At 52.7% G+C, this 26,730-nt stretch overlaps 1 protein-coding gene across 2 annotated transcripts in view; it reads left to right on the top strand.

Moving 5' to 3' along the window:
- LOC117153291 (protein bric-a-brac 2) overlaps nucleotides 1–26,730 on the top strand; it is a 167,993-nt gene that overhangs the window by 83,092 nt on the left and 58,171 nt on the right. The gene's annotated exons all lie outside the window — the stretch shown is intronic.

A 26,730-nucleotide genomic window follows, 5' to 3' on the forward strand; every position in this document is an offset into this window, starting at 1 on the left:
GGTGGAGATCGCGTGGTTTTTCGACGGTATACCGTTGCGGACAACGAGAGGAGGCGGCGAGAGAGGATGGCGGGGGCAGGGGGCGATTGGAACGAGATCGACGAGTCTGTGCAGTACGAATTGCACCTGTATGCGGGCGAATCGGGGCCGCGCTCTACTAATAATTGCACTCATCTATTTATATTAATTATCGACGATTAGCAATACCAATTAATCGCATTATCGTACGCTGGCGCGCGGGCGCCCGGCTACAGCGAGGACACGCGTTTGCCAGCTCGGACGAGTGGACGATGCATCGTCGGATAGAGACGGCGTATTACATAGTCGTTGCTGGTCTATTGCCTCGTTGTCGGGATTGCCGGTGTTGCCGTTGTCGGTGGCGTTGCCGCCGTCGTCGTTACTGTTCTCGTTCCTGTTGCCGTTACTGGAAAGAGGGTGGCAGCCGCGGAGGGCAACCCTCCTCTGTATTAGGGGTGGGATCGTGGTACCGCGGCACCAGCGACGAGTCGCTCCGCCTCGTGAGTAATTTACTGTTATTGGTCGAATTATGCCACGGTCGAATGCATATTTATGCGGTTAATTATAATTTATGATAAAGCACCGTCGCGAACGACGATCGGCAGCAGTTTAACATGGAACGACGTGCTCTCCCTGACGAAGCGATCCTTTGCTAGAAATCCACCGAAATATCAAACCAACCACCGGCTCTTTACATACGCGCGTTTAACCGTTTTCTCTTTTCTCCGCTCGCCATCTTCTTTCTTTTCCATTTCTCGTTTTACGTTTGCGAGACTCAGCGTGAGCGCGATCAAAGAAACCGCAACTTCGCTTAGAATCGTTTTCTCGTAGATTGGCAACGACGATCGTCTCGATCTGAGGACGCAGTTCTTGGCACGCGCTGTCTCCGACTACCACGCGAGACAGCAGAGTCGTTGAAATTATGGCGACGCGCGTTTCCGCGGAGGGCGCAACGACGGACGAGGGGAAGCGTGCCGCGACCTAGGTAAACGTAGTAACGCGAAAATATACGATAAATCCATACGCGTATCCGCGGTGTCGCGTGCTCGAGGCGGAGAAGAGTGGGAATGCACGGCGAGGTAGAGCAGCCCCTAACGGTAGGAGGGTCCGGGGCCTACAAAAAGCAACAACTCGGGTTGCCGCATAATGGGGTTTTCATATTTTCGCCGGTGAATGGCATCGCACATCGCTGAGTCGCGTAAATAGGAAGGCGCGTTGCAAGGTTTCGCGCAGAATGCAGTTGAAACTGCAACAGCAATCGCGAATACAACGGCGGCATCGACAACGAGCACGTCGACAGCGACGCGGTGTACGATACGCAGCGGATGGAGCGGCGTGTCGGGGCTGCAACGACGAGGACAGCGAAGGGATGACGGCTTCGTCGTAGGTCGTAGGCGATTTCTGCCTCGAATCCACCACGCAAGCCGGGATTAATAACTCGCGCGAGTAACCGTGTACCGGTTCCGCATCGCGTTAACCCACGGATCCTCTTCAACCGGCTTTCACGGTTTACTCTATTTTAATCGACTACGTTTCCGCGAGATTCGCCACGGGAGACGACGCTTTTGTCGCGTCTCGCGAAATCCTCGCCTTTCACGCTCGTTCTTATATTATCGACCGCAATTATACCGACGAGCAAATCATCGCTCCCGAGCAAATTAACGCTCGTACAACCAAATAAAGAATTATCGCGATCGTCGACTACAAAGGCTCGCTCCTTCTTCCTTCGTCAGGCTGCGTTACGACCACGCGTCTGTCGTCGATTAGCACAAACGTTCGAGTGCGACTGGCGCAGCGAGAAGCTTACAGAGACGCGCGACGCTGCGAGTAAAATTCGAGTTCAGGTCGCCGTGTTGTTAAAAGAGGGATTTTTCCTGCGGTCGCGTAAAAGTCTGAGCAAACGAAGAAAAAGCTGCGCGGTAGGCGGTATCTTGGTGGAATTGTGAGCCGCTGTCGTTTATTTATCGCGAAGGTGTCCCGTGTTTCGGACGCGGGCGCGAGTGGATCCTTAATCCGGTTTGCCGCGCAGGTTTCGAGGTACGCGAATTTGTCGGTGAAACAAGAGGGTTGCTCCGGGAAGTTGGTAAGGCGGGTTCGTAAGCTATGTATCTTATGACCGCTCCTTAATATCGGTGGAAAGAGGAGGCGGCGGTGGCGGCGGCGGCGGCGAATGCAAGCGGTAAATCGCGCGTCCTACGACGCTATTTACGCGAGAGAAGCTTTCTCGCCCTCGGCCTCGGCCTCGGCCTCCTCTCCTCGTTCTCGCAACACCGTCGGCTCTCCTACCGCCGCCACTCTTAGTCCTATCCGCCCCTGCCTGCCGAGCTTAACTCTCCGTATCGGTAAGCGCGATCTAATGCGATTTGCATTTATATTAAAATATTAATATAACGTCGTGCGACGATGGCGATAGCTATGGCGACGGCGACAGCGACTACGATGATGACAGAGGAGGAGTTGGCGACTCGTCCGACCGCCCAACGGATCGCGTTTAAAGGGAAAGTGCGATCGCGAGCTCGGAAACGTCTCGATCGTAACGAGTTCGCCCATCGACGAGATCCAAGCGAAACATGTCGGCCAGAAAAGGAAGGAGCGCGGCCGCCTAGCGTTTCCAGCGTTCCGACGTAGGACGGAAGCCGTGTGAAAAAGAGCGTACGCGCGGTCGTATATCGTGCCACGCGGACATTAATTCCGAAAGGAAGGTAAGCCACGCGGCGTACGTACGTAGCCCCGGCACGACTACCTTCCAGCTAATGTCACTTTGATTCTAGGTTAGGGCAACGTGCGCGCGGCGCTGCAAGGGCTTCGGCATGCTCGACCGTTCGTAGTAGTAGCCCGTAGTCAGCTTCTCGAGCTTGCTCGAGGCTCCCATACATATTCATAAATAAGATACTCGGTTTTTGCCCTCTTCGTCCTCCTCCTTCCCCTGCCCTACCCCTCGCCGTCCATTCCACCTTTCTTCTACTTAGTTTCGCGCTCTTTTCTCGTTCGCGCCGTCTTTTCCTCCTCGCGGGCTCTTTCTTCTCTGTCTTACCGGCTCGGCTCAGCCTGGCCCAGCCCGGGCCGCGACTCCCTGCGCTTCCTCGCCGCACTCTCGCCACTCATCCACCCTCGATAGTCGCCGTTTTTCTCCTTTTTCCCGTCCATCCTCGGACGATGGCTTGGCCACGAGCAGAGGAAAAAGAGCAACTCCGGTTGCCCGGAGGAAGGACGAAGGGGAAGGAGAGGAATCGTATTTGCATGGAATCTCTGTTCTGGTCCCCTTCGCCGCGTGCCAAAGGTTTGCGGAATTAAGACGCCGTTGACGAACGCGCGTTCGCCTTCCGCCGGCCTTCCATTCCACTCGCTTACCGGTCTGCCGCAGGCGCGTCTTTTTCTCCTGCTTTTTTTCACCGGCCACGGAAGCCGCGTTTCTCTTTACAACCGATGATTTATCAACGCGGGACCAGCCTTCCAGCCGGGGAAACGTTGCTCCACGTGGTATTCGCTGGACGATTTTTGAAGCCGATAGCGCCACCGTTTCCTCTGCAGCGTCGTGCAACAACGACCATCGAAAGTCGCGTGGTTGCACGGTCCAATTGATCGAACGTTCGAACGGCCAGCACTGCGATTAGTTGGAAACGCTTTTCTACTTCCCACGCGCGGTCGACCTTCACGGTTTCTTCCACTTGTTCTCTCGCATCGATTAGCAGCGGCCTATTAATCTTGCTAATTATTAAACAAATTAACATTTCTAATTATCATTTATGCTTTCATTCTCTCGTGCTCCGCGTTTATTGTTCGCGGTCGTTGCAGCCTCGTTGGTCTCTTTTTCTCTACTACCTCGAAATGTAATTGTTATCGTTTTACGTATTCAGATTAAGGACGCGACCCTTCGAATTGAAACCTGACGCTTCGAACTATTGGCTTGGCAACTAAGTGATTGCGGATTTTGCCAATACCACCTATTCATAAAATCCGCAATCGCTTAGTTGCCAAGCCAATAATTCCGGCAACGTACTCGACCAGAACGACGCGAGAGAATCGAACGATAAACGCGTGACCAGCGCCGGATTTCCGTTTCCTCGAATCCTCTGAATACTAAAGAAGATACTTTCGATTAAAGCGGGAAAAAGGAGGGTTTGGACGCGACGTGTGCAAAACGGGGAAGATGGTGTCGCGTCGCGCCAAAGTAACCCGAAGGGGAATGATAACGAAACGGGTGTCGCGGTATGGCGCATTAATGCGTCGCGTTGGTCCCCTAGGCCTATGGGGTAGGTCGTGCAGGAGATAAATTTCCAAAGACTCTTCTCATCCATTTGAATGGGACGATCGCGGCAGCGATCATATAGAGTTTGCTCGCTTTGTGATGCTAACGACCGGTGTTACTCGGAAATATGCAATGACTCCGCATATTTTCCACTTAATTGCATTCTCGTATTCGCCATTGTGCGAAGAAGCAGCGCGGTGATTCTGGAAGGCGACGTCACCGTTCGGCGAACGCGTCGTTAGAGCGCCGCGAGGCTGTTTGCTCGTATCAGCTGCAACGGGATCACGTCCAGACATCCGCGCGTGTTATTTATTCCAGGACGACTCTGTGCGACCTCGTGGCGCGTAATCGCGCAATTGGAAATGCAACGGTGGCACGCTTCGTTTCGTCCAGCCTAACGACGTCGAGCACGCTTTTCATTTTTCCTCGCCGCGAATTCCTCGTTTGCCTGCACTCGCGAATATTCCGCCTGCTCGTTAAACACCGAGTTAATTATTCTATCGGTTCCCACCGTTGTGTGTCAGAGCCGAAGCTCGAACCGCGTTTCCAACGAAGGACTCGTTTAAGTCGCGAAAGCTGCTTGTTCTTCGCGCAAGCATCAAACGCGGGTAATATGGTTTGGCGATGAGACAGGGGCCGACCAGCCGGCAAATAAAGCGCAAAGCTACCGAGAAGTAAAAGTGTTTGGAAGGCGGGTCGCGTCAAGTATGAATCTCGAAAGGATACGAGTTTCATTTCCCGATTGCTCGGCGAAAGGTGGCATTATTTCCGGGCGACGCGGAAACCGAATTTTAATTCCCAGCTACTGAGCATAGCGGAGACGAGGACGAGAAGCAGAAGAAGGAGAACGATGGTAACGCATTCGTTCCGTTCGCGTTCTCCAATGATTTCGCGCGCTTCCGCCGGCTCTCGCTCGCTCTTCTCGCCTCTCGTCGCCACTCTCGTCGCAACGACGCCATCGCTCTTCTTCGCACCCTCCTACCGCGCCACTAATTGACGCAGGGTTGGAAAATCAAGATGGCCGACCTATTACGCTTTCAATCTCGTGTTCCCCTGTGTACCTTCCAGGCAACATCCTCCCTAAAAATAAATATCTTTGGCCCGCTCGAACGCTTCGTTTCGACTCTTCCGCCCCCGTCGAGTCTCGCCGAGCGTCCCCTTAGCTAATGCGATCGAACGCCGTTCCTGCGCGACCTAAGGAGAAACTCGTTCGTTGTATACATTTCCTTCGCTGTTATTTGGCGGCTGTGAATATCTTGGGCCGGTGATCTGTCGCTTTTCCATTCGTTCGGATTGCGTGGTTAAGTTGGCGCGCGTTGCACCGCGATTGCGAAACCAGCGCCGAGCAAAGTGGAAAAACAGAGCGTCGTTATTTCAGCGCGAACCAATCGACCAAACACGCGCCAGCGTCTCGACCGAAAGGGCCATTACAAAGTCATGGAGCGGCATTGAAAATTCCATTTTACAAAATTTGTTAGGGGGTGGCGTAAAAAATAAAATCACCGATGGTCGGTCCGAGGTTAAAAGAGCTCTCGCGTTCTTCCTCCTCTTTCTTCTTTTTCTTTCTTTCTTCCTCTTCTTTCGCTTTATTTTATCGCTGCCCGTGTACGTACGCGAACGTATGTTTTTGTGTTTACCTTCGGAACGGAGCGCGGAAGGAAAACGGAAAATAGAGAGAAACGAGCGCAGCGGCGCGCCGTTTTATTCTCCGAACCGCGATCAAGAAAGCTCGTTACCTTTAGGAAGCACGCTTGCTCGCCAATTGATAAACTCTGCGAGAGTACGCGATGCGATCGTGGGATTGGGTTTATTAGGCGAGCCAGGGGAGGGAAACGAACGTGTCGGGACGAAGCGGCAGGGATTTGACAATTTCTCGCCAATGACGAGCGGAGACGAGAAATTGCCGCGGAATCCGTTCTCGCTCCCTCCGGCAGTCACTTATTTCCTATTTACCACCCTTCGTCTCTGCTTCCATGTTGGCCCCACGACGGCCAACCACCCCTTCCTCTTACGCGTAGATCACCCCTCGATATCTTAACTTTTGTCGTGTTTTAACCAAAATGGCGGGCTGTAAGATGGCTGCCGCGATTTCTTCGCGATCCTCGTGCACGACGATGTCGGATTGCACGTTCCTGGGCCTGTAAACAGCGATCGACGTATCGTTGTTTGTCGTAACGAGACGGTAACCCGGGCGAACGGATAATTTACGGGAAACAGAGAAGCAAACGTGAATGACGTTACCCGCTGACCTTTTTATCCTCATTTCGAAGAACTCTGGTCGAATTATTACCGACAGTTTCTATTTTCTTTCGCGCCTCTGATTTCTCTTTCCTCTCGTCCATCCGGTTCTTCGTTGCGGCGAAGCGGCCCTCATTGTGGCCGCTAACCTTTTTATCGTTTAACCGGTCGGCGTCCAGCCTCACCCCTCAAGCCGTTCTCCTCGTTCGCGCTTTTACCTTTTTCCTCGTTTTCACGCTCACCCTCCGAAGCTTCGCTAATATTATATTATCTCGTTTCTTCGTCGACCTTTATAATTTTTCAGTCGTTCGACTTATTCCATCTCCTGCCGCCCCGTCCACCCCCGGCTGCGTCTTACTCGTTCTTGGCTCGCGCTAGGTTTCCCTTGTCCTTTCTTTTTTCTTCGAGAGTGTCGTCCCCGTCGTGGCTGCTCCATCTCCTCGGCGTCGTCGGTACGTCGAAGCCAGCCGGCAGTTTTCTCAATCAGGCCGTTACCGCGAAGTAATTCGCGACGCTAACCTCGTTAAACGCTGGTGGTCGGGCGCGCAACTTGCCAACCTCCGTACAACGGCGATTCCTCGCTTAAACCACTTACACTTTAGACGGCCAATGTTTTCCTTCCAAGGAATCTTCGCTTTCCGACCGATCGCGCGGCTAACGCTTTCGCCGCGTTGTTCCGTCAGCCACCGTCGCCGACGGAACTCGAAACTGTTTTAAGCCGCTTGTCTCGTCGTCGTTGAAATTAACCGCCTGGTAGATCTCGCTGGAAGCGACAGAGAGAAGCGTGGTTAGCCAGTTTAGCGAGTCGTGCGAAATCGATACGCGCCACCGCGTCTGATTTCTTGCGTCTGATCCCGTGCAGGAGAGACAGTGGCAAAGTAATTCAACAACAACGACAATTTCGATTTTATAACGACGATTGGGTAGGTCGCTGGAGGGGGAAAAAATAGTCGGTGCAGTGAAACCGACTGGTGTCGGAGAAATTGCATCGCGTTTCAGTTAATGTTATACATATATTAGTGGGATCGACCGACGAAACCGAATAATTGCGGCTTCGTCGGTGAGTGGATATACAGGGGGTGGTTGGAGACAGGAAAGGGAAATCGTCGGAACGAACGAGGACGCGGCAATTCTCAACGAAGCAACTGCTTGTCGACCAAGCTACGGAGATAATGGAAGTTAGGCGAGCGTTGCGTATCGCGAGTCGAACGACGCATTACGAAATTACGATGGAAAGGACGTTGGACGAACGAGCGATGGGAATATGCGCGACAAGGGATAGGTAGAGGGTGTAGGGTGGTAAAACGAAACGGTGACAGGGGCAGAGCAGAGAGGAGAAGAAACAAGCGAGGCGGAGGGAGTACGCGAGCTTCCGATTTGTCCCCGGCTTTCCAATATTCTTCTCGGTCGGCGATTGGAGATCGAATTGTCCGTTAATTGAAATGATTAATTGTCTCACCTCTGGCGGCCCTGGTCGAACGGTTCGCGTTCCGTGATTGCTTATTTACAAATAGGAAATTCGAAAATGTGCAGAATCGCGCGCGGTCCTGCAGCCTGAGCGGAAAGAGGAGACCTCGAGCGAGAAAGAGAGGCACGCGATGGGCGACGACTGGTTTCTCGCGTGGCGTGTGCCGAACCAGAGAGAGAGAGAGAGAGAGAGTAGGCGAAACGGCAAGGGTTAGAGGCGTGAACTGGCTGCGAAACAGAGACAGGTTGATCGCACTCGTACGCGAGACACGGCCGACCTACGTGGTGGTAGTATCCGTGGAAAGGGGGTGGTGTAACTCGGATACTCGCTCGCTCACCGAGTTTCCAGCGGCAGAGGGGGCTGGTAGGGGGCACGAGATGGAGGCCATACGAGGGCCGCAATATCGTAGGATATTACGAATTTGCTATTTTCCGCGGCGGCCGAATTGAAACTGGGATTGTTAATTACTCGGTGATTATCGCAGGCAGAATCGAAGTCGCGCCGAAATTGCAGAAATCGAAATTACTTTCACGATCCTTCTTCGACTCTCTCTCTCTCTCTCTCTCTCTCTCTCTCTGCCTCTTTACATTCATACACGTGCACAGTCCATCGCCCCTTCTCATTGCCCCGTGTCTGTCCCGTTGACCGGTCGCGTTTCTTCCTCGGCTACTCGTTTCGCTTGGGGGTTGCAGAAGCCGAGGTCGTTTCCTCCGGTGCAACGTCGTGCGATACGCGGCACGCGCGTCGTCCTTGCCGAGTAGTGGCACTGGAGCGTTGCGGGGGAATGGCCGAAGAGAGAAAAGAGTGTCGGACCGACGATACGAAGGAGCAAGTGGAGCGGGTCGTCTCGGTCAACGGCAGCGGGCAAATTGAAATTCGTAGATGCGGTGCAGCACGGCCGGCCAATTGGAATGCAGAATCATACCGGAAATGCCGAGTAATGCACCAATCAGAATCTGGGAATAGTTAGAGGCCCGGATGATTAGGAATGCGCGCAATAACCTCTGATTAATGTGATCAGTGTATGATATATGCCGTGTAGCGTGGCACGACGGCGTCGGTGGCGTCGGCGGCGTCGGCGGCTCGTTGCTCTATCCTTTGGCTCTGGTACCGCTTACATGAATACCCCTCATCCTCATTCTCTCCACTCTCTCTCTCTCTCTCTCTCTGGTTCGACCCGCGCGCGTCTCTTCTCATCTTTCTCTACCGGTCGAATTCGTCGTTGTCCGCTCTCTCCTTCGTTCGATGCTGCTGCGTCTGTCCTCGTCGGACGTACGCGCGTACGATTATACGCGCCTTACGCGCGTCTACGTGTACGTTCACGCAAATTCCGCACACACGTGCACTGCGTGTATATACCGAGAGAGCAGAGACGAGAGAGAGAGAGAGAGAGAAGCATACACGTGTACTCGTACGTATTGCTATGTGCACGCGTATAATATATCTGCGTCCACGGGCGGTATAGTTTGTGCAAGAGCTTGCCATCGGCCGGTTGCAAACGAGAGAACGTGGGCCTGGTCGTGGGTTCGTAGTGGAACGTGCGGCGAGAGGCGAGTCGGGGCCAAGGGAAACGGTGCGCGTGTATGTGTTGCACTGGCGTGGGATGGGCGAGTATGCATTTACATAAATACATAACGCGGGTGCATACAATGTTAGTGCTATGCTGTCAATTCTACCCTTGCAGCGAGGCAATTCTGAGTTATGCCAGAACGCCATGCCCTATGACGGGCCTCCCTCCTAGTATGCGGCTGTACCCTTCGCGCGCGCTTACCCGTATGTTTGTGCCTACCGTGTACCGCACCCCGCTTCTTCTCTCGCCCCCTGGTCTCGCTTTCCACCCGGTTTCCACCCTCCGCCTATATCACTGTTCCCTGGTTCCTCGTGCGCTGCCACCTCCTCAGCCAGCCGAGTTCCTTCCGTCTCCGCGTGATTGCAACATTCATCTTTAAAGTTTTCTCGTCGCGCTACCGAGTCGTCTTCCCAGTTTTTCCCATCTACTTTTCCCAACGAGAAGGCAAACCGTCTGCTAATCGCGCGTATCCCGGCCGCGTCTCGCGATCGCTTCGAAATTCGAGCGAAGGAGCCGCGAATCTTCGAAAGATTCCGCGGCAAATGAACGCCGCTGCCGTGGCGAGCATTCGATCGAAACGCGAGCCGAAAGCAACGTCGCCGCCGCCGAGATCACCGAGTCTTTGCGGCCAACTGCGAGCCCATTAAAAGCCACAGCCACTTACGCTTCCGCTTACATAATAATAACGGTGAATAACGAGAAAGCGTGTTTGTGCCGATGCTTGTTTTTCCATAGTTGGTCGGTCGGATAGGGAAGGGTGGCGGAGCCGCGGGTGGGGGTGGCACCAGCGCGAAATTAAAACTACTAAATCTCTTTTGGCCAGCGTTATAAAGCGATGTCGCCCCCCCTCCACCACCCGCTCTATATTTCTCGTTGGTGACGATAGCGAAGGTGGTCCGCGAAACTCCAAGCACGTACGAACGACCGTTTTCACGTACCGTGCGTCGTCCTCCGGTCGACTCGTTCATTCAACGTTTTTCTCTTTTCTGTTTCAGGTGAGTACCTTTTGGTTCGACAAGAAGGAAAGCGGAACGCGTGCCGCCTGTCTCGAAGAACGTGACCGCGGCTTGCGTATTCGAGCGATTAGGTAGGTGATATCGTATGGCGTCAGCGGGACTCTAGATTCGTCTGCGGACCAGTTTAAACCGTAACGATGAATAACAAAGAGGCAGAGATTTGTCGGTCGGTCGATACCGAAACAACCGAGAAATTTCAAGCGGTTCAATATTTAATCCACGTTCTTTTCTGTATCTTACGGTTTTAAAGTATTCACGAGAAACGTTCGAATTCGCGGTAGAAAATCCTAAAATATGCTATACTTGCCGCGCTATCGGTCAAAGGTCGCGAGCAACTTTCCGCGATATTAACCCGCTTTTCTTCGTCGCGTCCTCGTTTCCACCGGTTTCGCGCCTACCCCGAACCTTCCCAACCACGCGATTCAACCTACATCTTCTCTCTACCCCTTTCCTTCGACGGGAAAACTCGCGAAACGAAGTACTGCGTTGAATTTTATCAATACCAACTATTGACAACACCCGCGATCACTTAGTTGCCAAGCCAATACAAGCTTCTCGTGCTCTTAATTTCGGACAACGTGCGTCGATCGCGCACGCGGTTTTCCGAGCGACGAGCAACGACCCGACGCTATTTGCACGAGTGAACGCAAACGCATCTCGTACACGTAAGTAGTTCGTAGCAGCGTACGAAGGCGGACACTGGTACCAAGCTGCCAACGAAACAAATATAAAACACAAAATATATATTAATGCTTGGCAGTTTCTTCGCGAACGTTGTGCCCGCTGAGATAGCGAGACCGAGGCAGAGTTTGCGGGAGAAAAATATCGTATGAATCATTTATCAGTCTGGCTGCGTCTGGCCGTACGTGTGCTACGCCTGTGGTCGGTGTGCGTGGCGTGGATGCCGCTGTGTTGGCCGTACACACTCGCGCGTTCCTCAGACGCGCGATCTACAGCCAAGAAATTGCTTTTTTACCTCTCTCTAACTGCATATTTATCTTGGCGCTTTCGCACTCGCGCGAAATTCGACCGGATCTTCTTCGCATCGATCGTACGTACCGTTTACCGAGCAATTCGCCAACCGTTTCCCCCTCGAAACTCGAAACAAAGATCGACGCGACACGCGTACCAACGATTTTCCACGCGTATCCCACGCCGAAACACGGGCCGCGTTTTAATCAGAATTGGAAAACGACGGCTCGCAAGAAATCGACGGAGATTTCGCCGTTGCGGTTCTTACGCGTTCCACTTGTTCCATTGGAGCGAGGCAACGAGCCCGAGGTTTACGGGTCGAGGTTTTCGTCGGCAATTTAAGAAGCGACGTTTATCGCGTGCCTCGACGATATTCGCCGTTGAACGCCAGCCTCAAGCGAAGTGTCGCTTATTGTAATCGCGAGACTGCAGAGATTATTCCAACGCACGATAATTCCGCTTCTCTCTCGTCGTTTCTTTTTACCTTGCCACTGTGACGACGAAGCGCCGCTTTCCTCGACTTTAACGAAATCGACTCGTCCTCTTCTCACTTTGTTGCGCCAGCGAATGGGACAAATTCGGCGCGCCAAAGTCGATGCGTGTTCGCCAGCGGGAAGAATCTCTCGAATTGGCAACTAAGTGATCGCGGGTTTTGTCATTAGATGGTAATGACTGGTAGTTGCCAAGCCAATACGTTTCGCAGATCGAAACGTCCGTTCGAAGGGAGAGAAGAAAAAGACTACTACGAAACTGGAGCACGCAGGGGGAGAGAAGATTGGAATCGTCGGTCGTAGGACTGGCGAGAGGGAAAAAAACGGAGGCTGGAGTTGCGATAGTAGAATAAAATCGTCGGTATATTTGCTCGTGTCAGAAGGAGAGCAGCACGGTGAATCCCGGATACGGAATCGAAGCATCCCGGCACCGGTAGCGACGCTTTATTGCGATTTTTATATTTCATTCCGTTGGGGTCCAGCCCGATCAAAAGCACTCTGCAGTATGCATGGGGATTCCGATCCACCTTTGGTACTTGGTCGTAGCGCGCACGGTTGTGCCGCGAGAGACCAGAGGCAAAAGCGAGCAAGAGGAGGATATTTGCCGAGAGAGAAACGCCGACAAAACTACTGACAAAGATCGACTGTCTACGCGGCCCGCTGTTGAGAGCAGGTGGCGGCGGGGGGAGGAGGCGGTGGCAAAAGGGGGGTGAGATGGCCGAGTGGGAGAAAGAGGACGAGAGGAAACACCAATTTTTCACCCTCGAATAAAATTATTATCGACGAATGAGTAAGTGGGTTGCAGGTTATCGGGTAGGAGGAGGTGGGTTGCGAGCGTGACGGCGGAAGGGCCAGAGGGGCGGCTCGCGATGTATGGCGTTTGAAAAAGCTCGCAGCGGCGAAGGCGAAAGAAAGAGGGGACACGCGGCGGTTCGCGGCGAGAGAGAAAGACCGCGCGGCCGGCTATTTTTAATATTTAAAATTTAATTTACAAAATGCCACTGGCTGCCCTCTTGCGCGTCCGAGGCTGCTCCCTCGCGCGCGCGTACCCGAACGCAATCGTTACGGTTTCGCTCGCTCCACGACCCGCGCTGTTTCCTACTCTGCCGTTCTCTCCCCGTACCCTCGTCGTTGCTCGCTCGTCACCCTCCGACTCCACCGCCCTACGAGTCTCTTCCCTTTAAACCTCTTTCGCTCTTTCGACACGCTGACATCCTTTTGTCCGTCCGTCCGTCCGTCCGTCCGTCCGTCCGTTCGTTCGTTCGTTCGTTCGTTCGTACGTACGTTCGCTTCTCGCGTCGATCATCCGACAGACGGAGAGAAAAGATGTCGTGCGAAACGATGGAAAATCCGATTGCCCGCGGTCGACCATTCGATCGCTCGTCGATGGAGAACACGGGACAAGGACGAGGAGTCGGAGCAAACGGTTTTACGAGGAGCGCGTATAGTCGGTCGGTCGGTCGGTCGCCTCCCCTCGACGCGTATGCGTCGTGGAAGAAGGGCCGCAGGGCGATTATTTGCGCGCAACATCGGTGTCATTGTTATCGTCGTTGCCGTTGTCCCGGTCGTTATTGCCATCTCACGCTATGACAATTCCACTTTTAGCGCGCGTCTCTATCTTCTTCCTTCGCCTGATCCAGGCTGCGCGTCGCGTCGTTCTGTTTACGGTGCTCGTCGCGAGGGAGATAGCAGGCGCCTCGACGAAACTTAAGCGGTCGTGTACCTTAGGTATATGCGGCGGCTTCGCGTGTACCTACATAATACGATGTAAGTTACGACGCGCCATGTAACTTTGGCACTTTGGACAATAGCTGCGTCTCTCCTTCTCTCTGCATCTGCCTGTGCCTCTATACCGCCTGTGCTGTTCTACTCGTCTTTCCAGCCAGCCTGCTGCTTCCTATAAACATTCTTTGCCGAGAGCGGTACAAACGACTACTAAATACCCGGCGGTGTATCGCGCGCTTGGAAAACCCGACCGAGCGCAACGTGCCGATATCTCAGACGTCAGGTAACCAGCGGGGTATGGTTGCGTTAACGACGACGTAACTCGTCGTTTCTCCGCGAACGCGATGCTTCTTTCTTTTCAAATTCCATGCCTTTCGATCGTTTAACGAACGAGAGTTCCGATCAACGTAGCGACGGTACGCTACGACTAAATCGCTGCGATTTTTCGCCGCGTCTTTATCGATCGATCCTCGGCGGAACAGAGGCAACGTGGTACGTACGATGGGTGGACAGAAACGGAGGAGTCAGGTTCTCCGAAAGCCGATCGCCCAATCGATTGCCGATCGTTGACGTGAGAATGGGAGCCGCAGCAGCGAGCGGCGAATAGCGAGTAGCGAGTGGCACGCAGGTAATTCGGACGTGACGACGCGGCGGTGACGGTGGTCAGAGGTCAGTCGTGAATCGCGGTGGCGGTGAGTTAGTCGCGTCAGGAGCATTGACGATGGGGTAGGGGGGGGGGATTTGGATGTGGATGTGGATGGAAAGGGAAGCTGGAAAAGGGGTGGACTGACCTGGCCTCAAACGACCGACGTATCTCTAATCCAACGCCATAGAACTGACCGGTGCTATTTAGTCTGAATTGTATCGGATAAAGCGAGTACCGTGTAGCACCACCATAGTAACACCATGCCCTCTGTCGATCTCACCGTTGGTCCTCTCTGTAACTCTGCTGTTCGGTCCTTCTCTTGGTCCACTCTCCGGCTCTCCTTCTCTCTCTCTCCTTCTCTCTCTCTCTCTTCCGCCCTCTTTCCCCTCGTTGATTCCCTATTTCGGTCCGTTGACTGGATTCTCTCGCTCGCTCTCACCATCTCGAATACCCTTGTGCCGCGTCCCTCGGCCTCGCTCGGTCGTTCTCTCCGTTCTCTCCGTTCTCTTCGGCCGCCCTCACCCCCGTGGAATCAATTGCGGTCGCCATGACTACCGTAATGGAGATCCAGGACCAGGAGGGTGCCTTTTCCACGGGAGGTTGACCAAAGCGTATCCCGTAATGCCTACACGTCAGGACGAAATCAAAGACCGGGATCCGACGCATCGTCGACCCGTACGCGATTCGTACGCGAAACCTTCCCTTCCTCCCCGCTTTTCGTTCTTCTCTTCATCCCTCGTTTCTCCTCTTATTGAGCTCGATCGCGCGGAAAGATCGTCGGCCGCTTTTGACGCGCGACCGGAACGCCGCCGAGGATAAACGAACGAATCTGTGTCGCCGATGAAACGATCGCCGACGATGCGAAACGCGATTCATTCGCTCGAGTCCAAGAGAACGGAACAGGTGTTTCTTCGTCGAAATGGCCGAGTGTAGGTCGAAGAGCCTGTGGGCCAACGGATCGCGAGTCGACAAGCGTCCAGGGGATACGTTGAGAAGGCACGGGGAGGGAAACAGCGAAAGAGTATTTAGCGGAGCGCTTAGGTCGGTGAATCGTAGGGTGGTGAGGCGCGCGCTAGTCGGCCATCGCATCGCCGCGTGTCTTACCGGCTCACGATACGTAACGCGTATCCGACAAAAGGCAGCTTGGGATCACGCGATCGGAACAGGCGGTAGCTAGCGGTATATCAACCCTTTTCTCTGAAATCAAATTCAACTCGACCCTCTTCCACCCTCTTGCCGTGCCGTTTGCTACCTTCTCTATCGGTTCCGCGGTTCTTCCGTTCCGTCTCTCTCTCTCTCTCTCTCTCTCTCTTCGCTCGTCGTTTCTTCGTTCGTACGTCCGTTCGTACGTTCGTTCGTTCGTCAGCTCGTCCATTCGACCCACCGTTCTAGATGTAATTACATAATGGTTTTACGTGCACCCTTCTCTACTCTTCGTTCTCTCCCACCCCGAGAATTTGCTTTTCTGTCTGTTGCTTCGTCCTCCCCCTTATACCGTAGCCATCTATATGATCGCGTACGCGCGCATATACGCAGACAGGCAAACAGCCAGCTAAGCGGACTGACGGTCAGGCAGGCAGAAAGGCCGCACGCACATACGTACGTACGTACGTACGCACGCACGCACGCATCCACCCTTCTTCTCCCTTCTTGGTGCAACGGTAGAAATACGTAGCTCGCGGTTTATCAATATTGCACGGTTGCTTACACGAGGGAGGAAACAACAGTGGAAAAGGGAAAAAACAGCCTTCTCGTTAAAAAAAACCTGTCATTATTCTTCTAGAGGCGATGGTGCTCGTTGATCGGAAAAGTCGTTCATCCCCTCGGCGATTCTTTAATGCCGGATGAAGGAGAATCGAGGAAACGTTTAACGGCCGACGTCTTTCCGTTTTATCTGAAAAGTCGCCTCTTTCGCGCGGTCGTCGTCAAATCTTCTACGCGTCGCCACGCAACGTCCATCGTCGGCCACGACGCTCGAACAGCATCGTTGACACGGACGTGAACGCGCGCGTAAAACTTGCAGACTGTGCTGGCTGCAACTATGTACACGGGTACACGCTCGAAGCAAGGAGACGCGTCGCGCTGCTCCATACCAGCGCGGACGAACGGGACGAGGCGGCGGGAGAAATCCTTCCTCCCGGCCTGGCGAAAGGGTTAAAACATAGGGGCCGATGAAAAATTCAAGGGGATTTCAGTGGCTGAAAAACATTGTTTAGCCCCATGGTAGCTCCGGTCCGAGTAACCGGTTCATCTATTATTTCCGCGACACCGAGTAGACGCGTCATGCGAAACGTCCGGCCTCTTCTCTCTCCTTCCCTTCTTCCTCCTTGCAAGTTTGATCGTCCACGGTCTTCTCTGCGCTCGAATCGCCGCGTACATCTCGCTTTTTCGTTCGTTGGAATTTCTTCGAAAATATATTCCTCCCTCGACCGCGTCCATCGATCCATTGGTATCGCTTTGCTGCGAAAAGAAGAACCGAGTCCTACGAAAATCCTCGGAGAATCCAACGAACGACGAACTCTCGAAGCTCGTGGATGTTGAACGCGAGGAGAAAGTTGCCGATAATCGGGCGCGTGAAGGTTCCGTGGCTGATGGAAATTCGATCGGCCGATTCGTTGATCAGCGAAAGAAACGCGCAGTTGGACGTGAGAAGGGAAGGGTGCGTGGTAAGGCGAAAAGAGGGCGGATCGCTCGGTCCGTGGGACGACTCTTAAATCTTTCGCTGCAAGTAGAAACTCTATTTATTCTTCGAGCGAGGCTTCTAAAATTAGGCGAAAGCAGGAGCTAGAATCGATAGCAGCACCTAGTGGTAGTAAGGGTGGTGATGGTGGTGGCGGTGATGGTGGTGGTGGTGGTGGTGGAAGCAGAGGAGGAGGCAGTCGCTAGTGGTAGTGTTGTTGTCGACGATGGTGGTCGTGGGGGTGTATCGTGGCGCGATATAGAGAAGGTCGGAGAGTAAGCAACAACGGCAACCAACCACCCTGCCGCCCAACTAAATTAATCTAAGTAATTCATGTCGAAGTTTGTTCCGCCGCCTAGTGTATGCGTATGCGTGGCTGCTGCATGTGTGCACGCGCTTTATCGTGTATACACTGTGCTACACTGTCTCACCTGCCGTCAATACACGTACACAGGCTACGTAAATACCTAGGACTCGCGCGACTCCTTCCCACGACTCGTTCTCGCACCCCTCGACTCTTCTCGCCAATTTTACGCCGTTTCGCTTTTTCGTCGGCCGCGTCCTTCTTTTTCCTTTCGCCATTTGCGTCCATGCGTTGTTTCGCTCTCTAATAAATCAAAAGCAAGCGAATCACGGAATCTTTCGCGTTTCCTACGATATACTCTCAGCAAATCGCTTCAGCGGAATTCCGATCGGCCGCGAAATCGTCGAACGTCCCGAGAAGCTGATGCCACGTCCGATGAGAAGTTTTCGGTTCGTCTCGGGCCGAGAATTTTTGTTTATCGTTGTCATCGATGAGGTTGATAGAGCGATCGCAAACTGGAAAATAATTGTCGTAATCTTAATGAACGTCGTCTGTGAAGTCTGTCGGACACTCAACCGATCGCGTATAATATTAGCTTCTCCGAAAAGTTTCTTTCGTTTTATGAGGAAGCAATAGTCGCGCAAGGTTTTCTGTCTTCTATTATTTTGTCGAATCACGATCGATTTTGTTCTGTTAAGATAAACACCGCGACATTTCACAGACTTGGTTTCACGTTTGTACGAAGATGCACTTTTCCGACAACGTAATACAAGGTGGTTGGTAACTGGTGGTACAAGCGGAAAGGGGGTGATTCTACGCAAGAAAAGAAGTCGAAAATATAGAATAAAAATTTTTTATTTGAGGCTTTGCTTTCGAGAAAATCGACTTTGAGTTTTCGCTCGGTACGCGCGCACTTTATCGCGTCTCGTTATAACGGATCTCACTGTAGATTTTTAAAAAAATTTTTATTCTATATTTTCGACTTCCTTTTCCCCTTGTACCACCAGTTACCAACCACCCTGTATATTGGCTTGGCAACTAAGCGATTGCGGATTTTGTCAATACGACCCAATGACAAAACCCGCAATCACTTAGTTGCCAAGCCAATATTAGGTTTGTTAATTTCACGTCGAAGGACGAATTGCCGTTACTGTGCAAATGGTGGACGAAAATATGGAATTTATCGAGCCAAATGAGACCGCGAAAGTTTTCTCGTTGTTGAAGCTTCGTGGGAACACGGTTTCTTTCCTAATTTGCGTACGATCGTTGAACCGGTGGAGGAAATTTCCAGCGCGCGCTAGAATCCTGCCAACTCGACCCATGAATGGACGTCGCGCGGCGTTCGAGGTAAGTGGCGTTCAGCGGTTCTCGCGATTTCGTAGAAGGCGAGGAATCGAGTTACCGAGTTGAATGGTCGCGTTCACGAGATTTCGCGTGACGCGTCCTCCGTTAGTTGGAGAACCGTTAATTATAATCGGAGATTCGCTGGGGGGCAGGGTACGGTGTGTAGGGTGGCCTTCATGATTTACGAGGACAAAACGACGGAACTGATTTAGAAAATGGTCGATTGGTATCTTGGAGTCGGGCGGTGGTCGTTGCCTCGCCTATAAATAACGTCGTTCTTCTGCCGCGGTAACCTCGAGTTTGTGTGATTAAGCGATTCTCACGAAGGCGCGAGAACCGAACCCGATAATCACGTGACATTTTTGCCATGCCGTTTCTTTCGTCCGCATGGCCGTTCCTTCGCCAGCCAACTTTTCCCACTTCGACGAGTACGCGTTCGAAATATTAGCTTGGCAATTAAGCGATTGCGGATTTCGTCAATATCACGTAATGACAAAATCCGCAATCGCTTAGTTGCCGAGCCAACAGCTACTTTTAAGCGATCCACGTGTCCACCGGTCACAGACGAATTCTCGTAAATGAAAATCTCGCTGGCGAATCAAGCGACTGAGAATTTTCTCGCGCGGAACGTTGATCGATCGAGAGGTCGCTCGAATTTGGAACAGAAAGCATCGTTTAGGTGCGGCGTAACGTATCGATTCGAGAAACAACGTTTCCTATCGTAAACGTTGCGCTTTTCACACGACTGCCAAGCGTCCGGCAATCGCGTCCTACGGCCAATACGGCATACGTAGACAGTTTCGTAGAAGCCTGTTCGAGGAAATAATTGGCAATCGGTGAAATAAACACGCCGAATTCCGCTGTGGTTAGACCCGCGTCTCCATATACCGTTACGCGAAGACCGTTGCTCGTTCTTCTTAAGCAAACGCGAACACGTCTGCACGAAAGAGCAGAGCCGCGATAAGTACGTATTACGTGTTACGCGCGTGTCAGCCGCACCCATCGAGCGAAGCCTCGCGTTTTACGAACGAAAGAAAAATGGCGCTGGAGGAAATAGATATTAGCTAACGGGTCTAACTGCCCTCCCACGGTTATGGATATATAGCTGTAAAACGATTCTCGAGAGCCTGCACCCCGTTTAGGGTGCGGCGACTACGAGGCGAGCTCTTTTCTTTCGCCATCCCACCCCCTTTTTCTACCCTCTGCGTTCGTTCTTTTTCCTCTCCTGCGCAGTCTTCGACGTTACTTTTCTACCTGTGATGTTGCTCGTGGGCCGATTCGCGCGGAATCTCTCGTCGATTCGTCGTCGATTTCTCAGCTTTGAGCGAAACGAGCGGCTCGCGTGACCGAGCGAGAACACGTTGGCGACGACACGAGGTGGTTTACCGTGTCCCGACAACCCTCTGAAAAAGCAGCTACGGTGTCGCTCAACGTGCACGATAAATTGACCGCGAACGAGGCTGCCCTTTTTCCACTCGCGTCTGTCGTCCGCGCTCGTCGTAACGTGGAAAATTATCCGCGCGACGCAACTCTCGCGATCGTAGTTTCGACGCGGCCGTCGAAAATTTGTTGCGAGAAACAAGGGAGTCGTGCGTCGCGTTTAACGAGCAGACGCGTGAAACCGCGGAATCGCGAAACCAGAATCTAGTCCCCTCCAGGCACCTTTAAAGTTGCAGGCGCGCCAACACCAACTAATGGTAGGAAAAAAGGACGAACGAGACGACGACTACTTTCCAGACGAAAGCGACACGCGTTGCTAGATGAACGAATGGGCAGACGAGGAGAATCCGTGAAAATTCTTGTAGCGGCGAATCGCGCCACTATCGGGCCGACGCCGGGCATGTTATTCCGAGACACGGTTCGTCCTTTCGGGAATGCTCGTAAGCAGACCTGTGACCAGCGCAACCAGCTCTCGGCGTTGTCACCGACGCGTGCACGAATTATTTTTTCCGTCGACTCGTCTGCAGGAGCATAGGTAGCGCAGGATGCCGGAAAAGTAGGAAATGCTGTCGAAAAGATTAGAACACGGCCGCGCCCGTGTCCAAGTAATACCAGTCGGGTAATATCTCACCATTAGGCATAATCATCCCCTTACACATCCGACGAGCACATCCACCGGAGTCAGCCCGGCCCCCTAATGCCTTATAATTTATAACTCACCCCCATCTCCGCCACCTCGTCTACGCCCATGCTGCCGCATCCACTGCTTCGTCTCCTCCTTCTCTTTCCTTTACCTGTCCGTTCTTCCTCTCCGCTCGCACCCTCTCCTCCCTCTCTCCGTGCAATCACATTCTAACAAATATACGTTTGCACATCGAAGACGTTGGAAATACAAATCGCACTCTCTTTCCGTCGGTCAGCTGCTACGAAGGACGAAGAGAGTCGGCCTTGCGAAAGAGACGACATCGGTGGATGTCTGGTGGAGCGCGCAATTATTCGCCAGGGCATAGAGGCGCGACCACGTTGCTATATTACGCTGAAATTTCGAAGGCGGAGGAACAGCGAGGGAGAAGAGGGGTGGCAGGGTTGGTTGGGCGATCAGCATTTTAAAATAGAGCTATTTTTAATTATGCCGGCTTCGTCGGTGATCCGCGATACAAGCGGCGGGGAGCGGAGCGCAGGTAGATGAGGACGCAAGGGAAAAATGGGGGTGGGGGTGGAGAAAAGACCGGAGCGACTCTGTCGCGAAGCTGGCCGTGGTCGCGTTCTCGTATTCGTGCGTTTATCCACCTACGGCACGACATATTAAAAATCCGCGCGCGCCGCTGTTCCGCACGCGAACGTACTCTGTCGGATACGGGTTGCCGATCTTTTCCGCAAACACGGAATTATATGTAAGCCCTAAGACATAGACAAAGGGAGGAGAGAGCGATGGATAGATAGAGAGGGAACTAGCTTCGCTTCGAGCATGCTTCCCTCTCTCTCTCTCTCTCTCTTTTACTTCTCCCCTGTCTCTCCTCGGATATGCCTACGTTCGCTAGGTTCGATAGAAGCGCGTGTACAGAGGCGAGACCGTGTCATCTGTATGTCCTGAACCCCTTTGCCCCTCGAAACGTTAAGCTTGGCAGCGGTACACAGGCCTTAAGCCGCATCGTCGCCGATCCCCTGGCCCCTTTTAACCAGCCGTCCCTTAGCCCGGCTCTGCGCCCCGTTTCTCTGCCACCCTGTCGCAGCCCCTGCTCGCTCGCCTCCCCTTGTTACCTCGACTCGCGTGTTGCGCGATACATCGCGTCACGAGCTATCCGCCGGGCACTGCTCTTACCGCCTTAATGCATTCGGCAAACATTCGCCAGCGTTGCGAACGGGTCTTTATTTACACTACGGATTCTTTTCGTCGTGTAGAGAGCCGTGGCACTCGTGTGCGTTATACTCGTCGTACGTCTCCATCCACCGCTGCTCCCAGATACGTTTCCTTTTTGCTGCGCTTGTCTCGATTCTCCACGGCGCTATACCATCTTGCCAATCGTTCGCATTCGCCACCTTCCAACCTTCGAAACATTTTTCTTTATGGTCGAGAAGGATCGCAGACGCGAACGAATATTCGCAAGCGAGACTTCCACTGGGGTAAATACTCGGACGAAATTTCCCCTCCAGTTATTATTAGCCGTCGCGACGGAAATACCGTGGCCTGTGTTAGAAAATAACTTCTGTAATCGGTTAGTTTCGCTTAGCGGAGCTTCGATTCGAGTCTTTCTTTCGGTGGATCGCCTTTCTTTTCCACGCACCGCGTGTTACTTGTTCGTCAAAAACCAACTGAAGTAACTGTGAAAAAATAGAAAATAAGATTAAAAATGGAGGATGGCGATGCGCGATCGACGCTGAATCGAGATTCCAGGCGCGTTTAATCGTCTTTGGTGGCAGAATTCGTACGATTTAATCCTTAGCCGGAAACGGCTAATGACTAGAACTCTAATTATTTTCCCGAGAATTATAAGCGGCTTTCCCCGGAAAGAAGCTAACCGCCGCGCAAATGAAACGTTCCGCTTCCTTCTCGAAGAAGCGGCCGCGTTTATTTCTTCGGTTACGCGGTAACCCGCTTATCGGCCGAGCACGGTCGTCCGCGCGCGTCTTTTAAATATAATTAAATAAATACCTGGCCGGATACGCGACGAATTTATTCCTTTTCTCTCTCTCTCTCTCTCTCTCTCTCTCTCTCTAAGATTTCCTATTGCGCTTTCGAGCGACGCGGTGCTTTCACCGGCGTTGCACGGCGAAAGAGGGAACGAGCGAGGGAGTAAACGAGAGAACAGAGAGGGAGAATACGTTTGAAGCAGCGAATCCGACGCGGTGCGGCAAATTTGACGTATTGCATGCGCGTCAAATTGACGTACGTCAACGTGCCGCTCTGGTCCTCCCACCGAATGCGTTTTGTTCTAATACAGACCGCGTTATAACGGCATCATACGTCGAGCCGGAAAACATTATAGCTTTATCGTTCGTTGAAATTATGCGAGGAATAGTCGTGGTGTGTCTTGTAACACAACGAATCAACGGAGATTTAAAGTCGCGTGGGTAGCGCGCCGCAGGTGACGACGCAGACCGATCGCGAAAGTGGAGGAACCCGGCGTCTTTGCCGACGTCGGATCGTTTCGGATGGAAATAAAGCGGCGCGATTAAAATAATGTCGAATTTGTAATTATGATCGGAGAATGGCCGAAGCTTTTGCATTCGTATTATAAACGATCCCCTAAAAAATTCACCGTTGAAATAATTAAAATCCTCGGTTTTCCTCGTCGATTACATTTTTCTGCTGTTCTACGCGTGCCGACGATATCATATCGCGGTAAATTAATTCGTTTCGATTTAAAAAAAAGGAATGATAAAAGTTTCGCGGCAATGCCGTTGGAATTAAATATGGAAAATTACATTTAAAGTAATTGTTTTCGTGGCGATCGCGATCGTATTTCGCGTCCACGATTTTTCTCCCTATTCGTAGCAGTTTCGCAGCTTCAAAGCGACGGCAGCGCGTAAATCATCGAGCCGAGTAAAACTCGCGTACGTGCAATTCTCCCGTCGAAATTCACGTTGCGACGCTCGCAAGCAAACGTAAAATTTCTTCGAAAGAAACGAAGATTCGCCTGACTGCTGATGGCAAAGGACTCGAAAAAAGCTTCTATCGCGTGAACAGAACGGCAAAACGAGAGACACTGGTTGCCAGAGACAGACAGAGAGAGAGAGAGAGAGAGAGCGGCAGAGAACATTCCGCTCGGCTGGTCGACTGGTTGGCTGGTCGACCGGCGAGGGATAACGCGATGTAATGGAAATCAAGCGCAACCCCTTACCGCGGATTGGTATATACGAACCATCGGCCGATGGAAGCCATTATCTTGATATGCTGGCCGAGCATCGAACCGCTCTCCTCGTTCCGTAGCCGTATAATTAAAGTTGCTGGCCGACGAGAGCAAACGCGCGGCCGCGCGTACACTCGCGCGTTCGCCTACGAGAGGCGCGGAATCGCCGACGAGCCGCGCACTCTGATTCAAATATTTTTTTCCAAAGCGGTCTGCGTATCGATGTTTCTTTTCTTTCCTTCTTCTTCTTCTTCTTCTTCTTCTTTCTCACCGAACGTCGACGCGGCGTCCAGAAGACGCGACGATCGGAACGCTTTCAACGGGGGAAGAGCCGAGCCGATTTCGAACGTTTCAGTGTCCGTACGTAGACGACGCGTAAAGTAGGACGAGGAAGAAGGGAAGGGTGTCGCCTAATAGCGGCAAATTACGCCTTCTTACTCTTTCCGTGAACGGAGAAGAGGGTAAGAGTGGTAGGTAGGGCGGTTGCCGGCGAGTAACTCTCTCGTTTTTATTTCCACCGTTTCGACCGTCCTTCCACCCTCTCCCCTCTTTCTTCCTCTTTTCTTCTCTTTCCTTTTTTTCTTTTTTTTTTTTTTTTTTTAAGTATTCCGCTCAAGAAAAACAGCCATTAGCGAGAGTTTTCGCTTTTCGCGCAAAACTTTTACTCCGTCCCGTAAATTCTGCCTTTCTTTCTCGGCGAGGCTGGTGCCGCGAGAGCGCGAGGCAAGAAGGATGACGAAAGTGTGCGGCGAGGGAGGACGAAACGAAACGGCCGGGAGGGGTGCGCCAGAGAAAGGAGAAGGAGCACTAGGAAGCGAGGGAAGAGAGAGATTGCCGTGGAGGAGGGCGGAGACCGAGACGGTGGATGGGAAACTCGAGCGAAACTCCAACTTTCGTCCGCATTTTTCATCGTCTATAAATTCTTATTTATATGCGACGCCATGTTTCCTTTCGATTAGAGCGCGCTGCAGCCTGCCAGCCGAGTTTCCACAGATATCGAGGCAAATTTGTCAAAGCGTTTTGCGGCGCGGATCGCGAATCCGCCGTCCGACGCCGTTCGAACGCACGCGAAATTGCCAAAGTTGCGAATATTCGTCGCTGTAAAATTAATGCATCGCGCCCCGTCTACGTAAGTGCGCCGTGACTGTTCCGTTTCTCGCGATCTCCCTCGGTCGGTCAATTCTCTCGCTCTTGCCGCCTGTGTGCTCTGCCTGCCTCGGTTCAACCCTTCTCGGCCTCTCCACCCGTCTCCGAAGCGCACGAGAACCAGTAGATAGGCGCATTTACGCCGACGAGCCAGGCTTACGTTCCCGTACGAGTGTATTTACGTAGAATTCGATAGTACGCTCGATGCGAGGCATCCTCGCACGAAGGGTAGAGCAGGGCTATCGAATAGGTCATTAATCAAACCACACCCTCGCGAATAGGCACACTGTGTATACCGGGCGTCTTCCATGGAAAGTATTTCCTGTCGACTTGGACGTTCCACGTGGAATCGTCGCTCTTATCGCAGAATATAAAGTAGCTGTACACGCGTACCTTGCGCAAAGTGAATTTGTCTATCGTCTGGAAGCTGGCGAGACAAAAGCACACGACGATTCTTATTGCCAAGTGAATTAGACGAGTCGCGAATCAAATGGCTTTTTCCCCGGACTTGTTCGCCAGTGCACTTCGCGCTGCTAAATTTAGCACGCGTTCCACGTCGCAGTGGTTCTAGTAGGGTTGCGATCCCCCTTTGGCCAGCTCGCTCGAGCGCCGTGGTAGACAGCGCAGAGAGAAGAGGGTGTAAAATACCGCGGTCCTCTAGCCTCGCGAAAACTCGCCGTTTAAAACGGCGAAAGTTCGCAAGACGAATTTATTTGTCAGCCGAGAGTGTTTCGAGTGTTCGCTCGGTTTCGAACGAGCTGAAACGGTGGCACCGCCACGCGAAAGTCTTGGAGATCCGTAGCGACGCGCGTAACCGTACCACGAATGGGGCGATGCGGTCGTTGAGGCAGGGAAGGGGTTAAACGAAAAAGAAGAAGCACGATTCCGATTGCGGTGCAGGGAACGCACGAGGGGTGGCTTTCGAATTAGCGTATTTGAAACTTGGTATACACCGCTCGATGGCGCGGCACAGTTGCCAAGTGACGTATTATAATATTTCATCCCCGTGGTGCGCGGTTACGCACACCATGCCGACCGGTAAAGTGTGTACGATTGTGTGCGCGAGGCCGCGCGCGCGGGTAGGCTGCTCCACCCCTTTGCGCGCGTTATACGGCACACCGTATACCAGCCGCGTTTTATGTCTCTCTCCGATCTACGTAGACAGTAAGCACGCGTACGTACGAGTAATATCGTTAATTTGTATGTGTTTGAGTTCCAAGGGGGAGCAGAACCACCCTAATATATTCACGTGCGCGAATAGGATGTACAGTCGGTGCAAAATGCATCCGCCGCCGTCGCCGTTCCCGTCATCGTCGTTGCCGTCGTCGTCGCCCTCGCCATCCTCCTCGTCCTCCGTCTCGCCTCCTCCCTCTTCCACCCTTTGCCCTTCGTCCTCACCTCCGGCTCTTCCCTCTCTCCACCGCCAAGAAATTTTACCGCCATCGCAGACGATGTTTCGTTGTTTCGGCCTTCTTTCATCTACGGCCAACACCTGTAACTTGACGAGTTCGGTGGGAGATGTTGGCTCGGCAACTAAGTGATCGCGCATTTTGTCAATACCGAGAAATGGCA

Source organism: Bombus vancouverensis, chromosome 1, assembly GCF_051014615.1.
Source record: "Bombus vancouverensis nearcticus chromosome 1, iyBomVanc1_principal, whole genome shotgun sequence".
NCBI classification, from domain to species: domain Eukaryota; kingdom Metazoa; phylum Arthropoda; class Insecta; order Hymenoptera; family Apidae; genus Bombus; species Bombus vancouverensis.